At 45.2% G+C, this 10,700-nt stretch overlaps 1 long non-coding RNA gene across 1 annotated transcript; it reads left to right on the plus strand.

The window, feature by feature from the left end:
• Positions 1 to 1,080: 1,080 nt before the first annotated feature.
• LOC126989954 (uncharacterized) lies at positions 1,081 to 8,144 on the plus strand. The gene is made up of 4 exons (XR_007743911.1): positions 1,081 to 1,220; positions 4,498 to 4,704; positions 6,900 to 7,013; positions 7,286 to 8,144. It is a non-coding gene; the product is annotated as an uncharacterized LOC126989954 (long non-coding RNA).
• Positions 8,145 to 10,700: the final 2,556 nt, after the last annotated feature.

Below are 10,700 nucleotides of genomic sequence, written 5' to 3' on the forward strand. Positions count from 1 at the left end.
GGTTTGCCCTATGGACTATAAAGAATGCCAGGCTAACTACCAATCAAGACTTACAATATCTTTTGGACTATGCAGAATGCCAGACTAGCTACCATTCATTTGTTATAGTGTCTTATGGATTATGCCGAATGCCAGACTAGCTACCGTTCATTTCTTATAGTGTCTTACAAACTATTCAGAATGCCAGACTAGCTACCATTCATATGTTATAGTGTCTTTTGGACTATGTCGAATGCCAGACTAGCTACCATTCATTTGTTATAGTGTCTTATAAACTATTCAGAATGCCAGACTAGCTACCATTCATATGTTATAGTGTCTTTTGGACTATATCGAATGCCAGACTAGCTACCATTCATTTGTTATAGCGTCTTATAACTATTCAGAATGCCAGACTAGCTACCATTCATTTGTTATAGCGTCTTATAACTATTCAGAATGCCAAACTAGCTACCATTCATATGTTATAGTGTCTTTTGGACTATGTCGAATGCAAGACTAGCTACCATTCATTTGTTAGAGTGTCTTTTGGACTATGTCGAATGCAAGACTAGCTACCATTCATTTGTTAGAGTGTCTTTTGGACTATGTCGAATGCAAGACTAGCTACCATTCATTTGTTAGAGTGTCTTTTGGACTATGTCGAATGCCAGACTAGCTACCGTTCATTTCTTATAGTGTTTTATAAACTATTCAGAATGCCAGACGAGCTGCCATTCATTTCTTATAGTGTCTTATGGACTATTCAGAATGCCAGACGAGCTACCATTCATTTCTTATAGTGTCTTATGGAATATACAGAATGTCAGACTAGCTCCCGCTCATTTCTTCCAGTTTTTTGTGCACCATGAAGAATACCAAACTTGCCACCATTTATTGTTTTCAGTAGTCTCTGTACCATGAAAAATACCAAGCTGGCTATTATTCATTGTTTATCGTGCCTTGCGGACCATGGCCGGCGACCATACATTGCAGTGTCTCACTCCACTAGAGACCTTGAATCAAGCAACCTAAAGGCAATATTTTTCCCTATCTGAGACCCCCATGCACTTGTGGATTTGTGCACCGTCTCGCCCACGCCTCACTCACCCACGCGTTACCTGGCATATAAATGGCAGAGCCTGGACAGCTCCTCACACTTGTCCACGGACTCGGAAAGATTCAGCTTTGCTTCGACGGATTTCGACCCTTGACGACCTAAGACAACCAACAGAGATCAGGTAAAATATAACGATTTGTTGTTTTCTGACAGCATGTTTTGTTTACCTGTGAATCACACTCTCTAGCAGTGGTTTAAAACATGGGTCGCGCCTTAATACTGGGTCGCCACTTGTTTGCCCAAGGTAAATACAGATACCGGCAGGCTCACAGGTCTCAGTACAGGTTTACTAGATAATAAACTGTAAAACTAAGAAAAGTTTGAAGGATACTTCTTTGCAAAGACCTTTGCGTAGCACAGTTTGTTTTACATTGCCATGCAGTCCTTTCCCTGATGAGCACACTTACGCTAAGCCGCTACGCAATGGCCCGAGACGAGAAGGACTCTAAAGGTCTTGAGTAGCAGGGTCCATACCTATTGAACTCGACGCTAGGGTGTCTGCCTTGGATCTCGAGGTCCCAAGTACAAATCTCGGGTGGGTTGCTGGGAAAAGTATTTGTTTCGAATATATGATGATCTCATGTAGCTACTTTAATAAGTGGCAGTCACCCCAACGGCAACCAGGTCACTGAAATCAAGGCGACGTGTAGGAGAAGAAATTTCATCACTTGGAGCTGAACTTGTTTCATGATGGTTATTTGTTTTCTCCTCAGATTCATTACCGTTCTTGCTTCGTCAGGGTAATTATATTACTGATATAGCGATAATTCTCTCACATTTTAAGCCTTCTGATTCTTTAACAAAACAAACTCAAGTGCATGAATAATGTTACTAGAGAAACAGTTCGCTTTCAAAGGTGTTCTGGTGAGGAGTGAGCCTCAGAGCGTCGAAGCCTGATTAAGATCCTTATTGTCATACCAAGAACAATCTAGGGTTTTGAGTTCAATGCCTCCACGCTGTCCCTTCGTCTTGTGCTGGTCTAGTTTTTCTCTTTTCTGATTCCCATGCAAACAGGTCTTGTGCTGGTCTTGATGTTTTCCCTTCACAAAGAGTAGGCAACCTGACACTTATCGAAACGAGCGTAAGTAACTCCCGGTGAGGTAGACTGTATACGAGACGAGAGATGTAAGGCACAGATATGTAGGCATCATGTATAAAGATGTGTGAAATGTATGGTGAGTTGCTGATCAGTTCAGTGTAACAATTGAGGGGCCTGCTGGGCGACCCCAGCCCGTAATATATGACTTTTGCTTGGCACATGCTGTCCTCTTGCGCTCCACTTGTAGGAAGTCGCTGAAGTTGGGTTGATTGAAGATCTGGGCAGCAGTGGGTAATCATCCGCCACTTGGCGATGGTTTAAAAAAATCAGCGTGTTGCGGTGGGATGCGAACGTAGGTCCGGGGGTTTACCATGTCCGCACGCTGACCACTCGGCCATCGTTGTTTAAGTGTGGAGACAGCAGGAGACATTCTGTTGAGTCGACACCAGTGTAGCACCCTGAGAGTGGGGCGGCGCAGAGGTGGTGATATCCAGTGTTACCAGAAGGGATATTCTTATCAATGTGTGGGAAGTTTCTGTAGATGGTACAGTACGTTTGTCCAGCACATTTTAAATCTTCTTCTTCAATTTCTACGTATATCTTATAGGAAAAAAATACGAATGAATAAATTGTAATCTAAAGGAAGCCTGCCAATCCTCGCATACCAATGCGGGGATGTGGTGGTATGAGTGCGGGCGGTCACGTGATTGTCGACACGCTCTGTTACCACAACCTCGTACCCTCGCACATTAGTGTCCCAAAAAGTTTCCATTAATTAGTTCCTTATTTTCTGTATTATCGTAATTAGTTTTATTAGACCGAAAGTAGTTTTTGTCTCGCTTGTTCTTGTACCGTAAAGACAATCGTTAGCGTATCCAAGAATGGACTTCTTACCGTACTTAATTATTTTTTTATTTCGAGCTCTTTTAATGCCTGTCAGCTGCTTTATTTCAGAAGAAGGATGAAAGTGACACTAACCTTAATTCTTTCTCATACATGAACTATCTTACTTTTAAATAACTGTCTACTTTTTCCACCATGCACTAACTATACCCTACCTTATAAAATTATATTTTCAAACGTCTTCGTTTATCTTTCCAGGTCTTTATCTATGTAGTATGCACATGACTCAATGTTGTTTCACTTCGGTTTATCAAGGACAGACTGCCTAGTTTGGACTGTGCGGATATATCTGGATATCAGTGTAAATCTCTCTCTCTCTCTCTCTCTCTCTCTCTCTCTCTCTCTCTCTCTCTCTCTCTCTCTCTCTCTCTCTCTCTGTATTAATGAATATGGTATTGGAATAACTGTGGAAGTATTTTCAATTTCCATGTACTGACCAACACTTAAGGATTGCAGCCGTGTGAGTTGAAAGGAGGTACAGACGTGTGTGACCTTCCCTAAAATTTTGTCTGGTAAAATTTGCATGATTTTGGCGACGAGAGAAGGAAGAGTGGAGGGAGGCAATCTAGCATAAAGACACCTACTGAGCTTTCGTCCGTTTCAGTGTTTAGTTTAGTTTCGTCCCCGAACCTTCTGGTCAATATTTGCGTCCTGTCAACCAATACACCATGGCTGTAGCGACTTGCTCATGACCTATCCTGAGTGGCTGGTTGACATGACATTCTCCACTCTCTCTCTCTCTCTCTCTCTCTCTCTCTCTCTCTCTCTCTCTCTCTCTCTCTCTCTCTCTCTCTCTCTCTCTCTCTCTCTCTCTCTCTCTCTCTCTCACACACACACACACACATACACACATTAGAGTGACTCGCTCTCCCTTCCTCCTCTCCTCTCTTTCACCACGAAGAAAGGCAAAATGCAGAGGTGTAAACGGAAAGGAAATGATCAGGCACACGAAAGGAGGGAAGCGAGCATTGGAAAAAAGGGAAGGGAAATATTTTGATGTGAAGGAACAGCCCTTCCCCGCCCTTTCTACACATGCATACAAATAGTCCTCATATTCTAATTATATATAATTTTCAGAGGGATGCAAATATGGTGTTGCAGGATGAGGAAAGACGAAAAGCACGTGGGGTTGAAAGAAAAAAAATAGTGTTTGTGTATGAGTGTGTGTGTGAGAGAGAGAGAGAGAGAGAGAGAGAGAGAGAGAGAGAGAGAGAGAGAGAGAGACAAAAACAGGTGTGCGGGGAGGCTGATGAAGGACGAAGGAGTGGTCGGGCCAATCAGAGAACACTTCAGGTCACGAGGCAGGCTGTGGCTTATGAGCGAAATTTTTGAGTCGTGAGTGAAAGGGTGGAAAACATTAGGGTTTGGAGGTGCCAAATGTATCAATTTTTAAGAGTTGGGGGAGCGTTGGAAGTGAGCCAAAAGTAAATTTGAGTTTCTCTTGTCCCGTGGCCAGCATGGTGCAGCAGGCAGCCAAGGTGGCGGTGGCGAGCGTGGTGGTGGCTGCGCTTTGCCTGATGACGGTGCCGCAAACACGTGCCGAGGAACGCCAAGACAGGTGTAGGTACAACTTGGGCGCAGGCGGAAGGCAGACCATCTCCTCATCTCTACCTGGCTCTGGCAGACCCTCTGGCAGAGACGTCTTCAAAGCATCCTCCAGAAGGTTCGGGTGATGGCCGTAAATGTTTGTGTAAGCTTGGAATATTAGTCATAATAATGTGGTACGTTCACAGAGCAGGTCGTATATGGCGTTTTTGCATCGGCGGGAAGGAACTCGGAGAGCAGCAGGTGGGGAGTTGACTAGACAGCTTACGGCAGGGGGTAGGGTACGATTCAGTACCGCCATTCCAGCACTGATGTTTCAGCTCCGCCGTTTCCCTCCTGTTGGAAGTACGCCTACATACTGCCTGTGCCTAAGAAGGGTGACCGTTCCAATCCTTCAAAATACCGTCCAATGGATTTACTTTCCAGTCGTTCTAAAGCTTTTGAATCAGTCCTTAAACGGAAGATTCATAGGCATCTATCCACGTCTGACCTATCTGATCGCCAGTTTGGGTTCCGCAAGGGGCATTCTGCTGATGATCTTCGTGCCCTCCTAACTGACTCTTGGTCATTCTCTCTTAGCCGTTTCGGTGAAACTTTCGCTGTTGCCTTAGACATTTGGAAAGCTTTCGATAGAGTCTGGTACAAGTCTTTGCTTCTCAACTTCTCTCCTACGGTTTCTATCCCTTTCTCTGTATTTTCATCTCCAGATTCCTTTCTGGTCGATCTATCTCTGCAGTGGTACACAGTCACTCTTCTTCCCCTAAACGTATTAACAGTGGTGTTCCGCAGGGTTCAGTCCTATCTCCGACTCTCTGTTGTTCATTGATGATCTTTCCAAAACAAACTGTCATATCCAGTCTTACGCCGATGACTTTGCTCTGCACTACTCAACATCTTTTGATAGAAGACCCTCCCAACTGGAACTACACGATTCCAGGTTGGAGGCCGCAGAACGCTTAAACTCAGACCTTAGTATCATTTCCACTTCGGGCAAGAACTTGGTGTCCTTCAATGCCTCAAAAACTCAGTTTCTCCACCTTTCAACTAGACACAATCTTCCCAACACGCTGACTGCTCTTCTGAACTTGCTAACTGCATGCCTACCCCTTCCCGCAGCCCCACTGCACACGACTTTCTACTCTAGCTCATCCCTATCCTGTCCAAATCCCTTATGCAAGAGTTAACCAGCATCTTAACTCTTTCATTCCTTACACTGGCAAATTCTTGAACAATTTGTATTGACTCCCACCTACGACTTGAACTCTTTCAAGAGGAGAGTATCGGGACTCCTCTCCTTCCGAAATTGACATCACTTTTCGCCACTCCCCTAAACTCTTTTTATAGGGGCAGCGATTAGGAGGCTTTTTTTTTTTTTTTACCCTTGAGCTGCTTCCTTTGATGTAAAAAAAAACCGTCATTTCTGTAACTGTACTGGCTTTTAGGCCGATACAGTCTGAAGAAATTTCACGAGATAGCATACAGCAGGAGCTATGCCACACACTGGCATGTCTGTCACTACACTGTGGCTGTTTGGCCGATGCAATGAATACACTGAAGAAAGTTCATCTATTCTTTTCACAGGAACATTATTTTTGTTACATTGATTCACTACAGAGAGAGAGAGAGAGAGAGAGAGAGAGAGAGAGAGAGAGAGAGAGAGAGAGAGAGTCTAATAAGACGAGCCGAAAATTTGCCACAAGACATTTTTCCGACAGAGTAAGAGGGACAGAAGGGGGAGGGGGATTGGCGTTCCATTGGTGATGGTGAGCGCCTTGGTGATTTGCTCTGCTCCCGCCGTAACTCAGCTCGTTTTGAAATGTCCATTCCTTCAGCCAATATCTGCCCCACGATGACGGATACCCATTATTTGTATGTTACGTGACACCAAATGTATTCAAGATTATCGTTTGTTGATGCATTACACGCATTACACAGAATATAGAGAAACTTAAGTAAAATAAAGAAGCGCTGTTGAGTGTCCGCTCTCCTACAGGTTTTGCCCAATCCCCGTCGAGTTAGCTGTCAACCCATCACCAGCAACAGAGCGGCTATGATGCTCTTCCTTCATCGTCTATTGAGAATATATTAGTAGTAGTCTCATTATTATTATTTATATTATTATTATTTATATTATTATTATTATTATTAGTAGTAGTAGTAGTAGTAGTAGTAGTAGTAGTATTAGTATTATTATTAGTAGTAGTAGTAGCAGCAGTAGTTGTGGTACTATAAATATATTATAAAATGGGTAATTTCGAAATTCTCTCTCTCTCTCTCTCTCTCTCTCTCTCTCTCTCTCTCTCTCTCCGACAGGTGCTCGAATTACAACTTCACTTGTGTGGGCGGCCGCCTCACCATTTCTTTCAGCGAAACGGTGAGATGCGCGATCGGAAGTCTTACTGCCATTTTCGATGGGAGAAATGTGAGGTGAGTGTGTGTGTGTGTGTGTTAACAAAATATATCTATTAATTCCTCACATCCCGTCTCTCCACTAACAAGTGTGTGTGTGTGTGTGTGTGTGTGTGTGTGTGTATCAGAGGGAGAGAGAGTTATATACAACACATTCATATTAATTCGTCACTGCCTTATCCCTTCACTAAACAGTGTGTGTGTGGGGAAGGGGGAGTGAGGAAGAGGGAAATAATTAAAAGACGACACACATCTATTGATTCTTCATTACATCGTCTCTCACTACACAGGGTGTGTGATAGCTTCTCAAGGACCCTCCAAACCAGGGGAAGATCCTTAAGGGTCTTAGCCAGCCGCCGTGGTGGCTCTGGTGGTCACGGAGGACGCAGCTTAAGTGCGAGCAGCGAGAGTGGGGATGTGGGCAGGAGACAGCATGGTGGACACGGCTCTGGAGGACATGGTTCTGGAGGACACGGCTCTGGAGGACACGGCTCTGGAGGACACGGTTCTGGAGGACACGGTTCTGGAGGACATGGCTCTAAAGGCGACCGCTATAAATTCACAGTGGAGTGCATTGTTGAAACCACAACCTCTTCCACTTCCACCACTACCACTACCACTACCACTACCCCTACCACTACCACTACCCCTACCACTACCACTACCCCTACCACTACCACTACCCCTACCACTACCACTACCCCTACCACTACCACTACCACTTCCGGTTAGACCTATTACCTGCCACCATCACTACCACCACCACCACAACGCCACTACCAAGAAGACGCCACCCCCACTACCAACCACCCAACCAGTAGTGCGGACCCCACTATCGCCCTTTAGACTTACCACCACCATCACGTCTACTGCCGCTACTACCACCATGATGACGATGACAAGGCAAGAGGAAAGTATGATGATTGGCACGATGAAAATTGTGGTGGTGGTTGTTTATTAATTGGGGTATTTGATCATGGCGCCGCAACCACCATGGACACATAGCGCTGGTGGTGGTGGTGGTGGTGGTAAAGATATTTTTTGTTGATAAAATCACCGGATTTTATTTATTTATTTATTTATTTATTTTTTTTGACTGATGTACCCATGAAACCCTGCACGTTTTGCACTTTCAAATATATCATAATAGCATGAGACGTTTTGTTTGATTTCAATATACTGTTTCTCAGAGAGCGTTATACAGAAGTAGATGAAGTCTCCGTTTCAGTGCTTAGGTAGCCAGACAAAGGACTGAACAAAAAATATGTATACAAATGTCTGCAAGTTTCCACGAAATAAGGCAAAGGGTGCCAAAAATATATTTTCCATTTTCGGCATAGAGCTACTGTTGATGTTATTATGTTGATGTTATTACATTATTTGCCGCCAAACCTACCGGAAATGGACGCGACTTATTCTAGAAAATTTTCTACGGAAACACACACACACACACACACATGCGCGCGCACACACACACACACACACACACACACACACACACACACACACACACACACACATGTGCACACACACACACACACACACACACACACACACACACACATGCGCACACACACACACACACACACACACACACACACACACACACACACACACCGCTCCGCTCCGGTAGCTACATTAAGTGAAGATTAAGTGGAGTCTCTGCCCTGTCAGGCTCCGCCTTGGCGGGCTGAGGTTCGAGTCTCGCTCAGGCTTAGATTTTTCCGCTGACAGGGAGCGGTTTGTACCCCTTTGAGCAAAGGAGATGGGGTGTGTGGTGTTGAAGGCCCCAGGAGGACTCAGAAATCGGCTATAATGAGCTTCTATTAATCGAAAGAATACTTTCAGGCGATGACGAGTTCAGCTCGTGATCAGGCCGTGGTGACTTACACACACACACACACACACATACACACACTAACAAACAAACAAACAGTACAAAAAAAGCTACTTGCAGCTTCTCAAAAGAATACAGACTGGGAGAAGAAATATTGTAATAGGACGGCTGTTTCTGAGCTTAATAGTAACCAGGATAATTGATTTGGCTATGCAATCGTGGCGCCGCATCTACAGAGATCTTTTGGCAGCGAACATATTAAAATTATACAGTTAAAAATCATGAATATATAAAAAGTTAAAGATGCGTAATAATAGTTTTAAAAATAATATAGAAGCAGCCACCTACAGCAGTAAGGTTAGAGATGGAAGACATCAGCCTCCTGGAGGTAACCCATTACCTATGTTCCGGGAGAGCTTCTCCCTCGGCACCAGGGAGAGAGAAACTTCCATCACCATCCCGACACCGGAAAAGGTACCGCTCTCGCAGGTCAACCAGACTGGGACGCTCGACTGGCAAGCGCCTAACAGTCAAAGGGACCAAACAGTCATCAGAGTAAGGTTGAACTCCCCGGGACATGAAAGCATGTGTGTAGCGAGTGTGGTTCATCCTGAGGCGGGTGAGAACGGTGCCCTTTCGACCCCTTATAAGGGAGTATGACCAGGAACACAAAGCTCTGGTCGTGATCTCTCCCATCTTGGTTGTGACTGTCAGGTCATCCCAGATGGCCTTCCACAGGCTTGAATACGAACCAAACAGAGGGGTAAAGGTCCCTGCAGGAGAGAGGACATATAAAGGGAGGACGAGAAGCAGCGACCCGTGCCACCTCATCGGCCTCCTCATTGCCACGTACAGAGACATGGGCAGGGACCCAACAAAATGTCACCTCATGGCCACGCCGTTGTCCAGAACACACCAGCAAAATCTTCTAAAATGACAGGATGTGTGCTAGTAAAATTTCTCAAATTTAATAGTGTTGCGTGTGTCAGAAAAAAAAATAGTAAACCGAGCCACAGGCATGGCAGAGTTCTCCCAAAACGGAAGAACTCTGGGAAGACGGCCCCGATTCCGAGGACAGCACATCGGACTTGGAGCGTCCAACGAGAATAAATGGCGCCACGATAAAAATTGCCTGCGCCATGACGGGCTTGGGTCGACCACCAGGCACCTGAAGAAAGCCTACCGGCGCTATAGGGGAACACGTAAAAAAAAAAAAAAAGACGTGGCATGGAAAGAAAAATATGAGAAACAGCTGCCGAGAAGTTCCCTCCGACACAGTTGCCGTATTAAAACGAAAGTTTCGACAACACTATGTGTCAGGAAACGCCCACGGGGCGATGGGAGGTACTATAGAGATTGGAAAGTATGGCAGTGAAAGGTCCCTGATGGTATCACGAGCAAGTAATCCGAAGGGGCGAGGGGCGTTCTGTACCGTCTCCGCCAGTTCTTCTCCCCTGCACAGTTGCTGTCCATATACAGGGGCCTTGTCCGCCCTCGTATGGAGTATGCATCTCATGTGTGGGGGGGCTCCACTCACACAGCTCTTCTGGACAGAGTGGAGGCAAAGGCTCTTCGTCTCATCAGCTCTCCTCCTCATACTGATAGTCTTCTACCTCTTAAATTCCGCCGCAATGTTGCCTCTCTTTCTATCTTCTATCGATATTTCCACGCTGACTGCTCTTCTGAACTTGCTAACTGCATGCCTCCCCCCCTCCCGCGGCCCCGCTGCACTCGACTTTCTACTCATGCTCATCCCTATACTGTCCAAACCCCTTATGCAAGAGTTAACCAGCATCTTCACTCTTTCATCCCTCACGCTGGTAAACTCTGGAACAATCTTCCTTCATCTGTATTTCCTCCTGCCTACG

The sequence above is a fragment of the Eriocheir sinensis genome, unplaced genomic scaffold, assembly GCF_024679095.1.
Source record: "Eriocheir sinensis breed Jianghai 21 unplaced genomic scaffold, ASM2467909v1 Scaffold1389, whole genome shotgun sequence".
Classification (NCBI taxonomy): Eukaryota; Metazoa; Arthropoda; class Malacostraca; order Decapoda; family Varunidae; genus Eriocheir; species Eriocheir sinensis.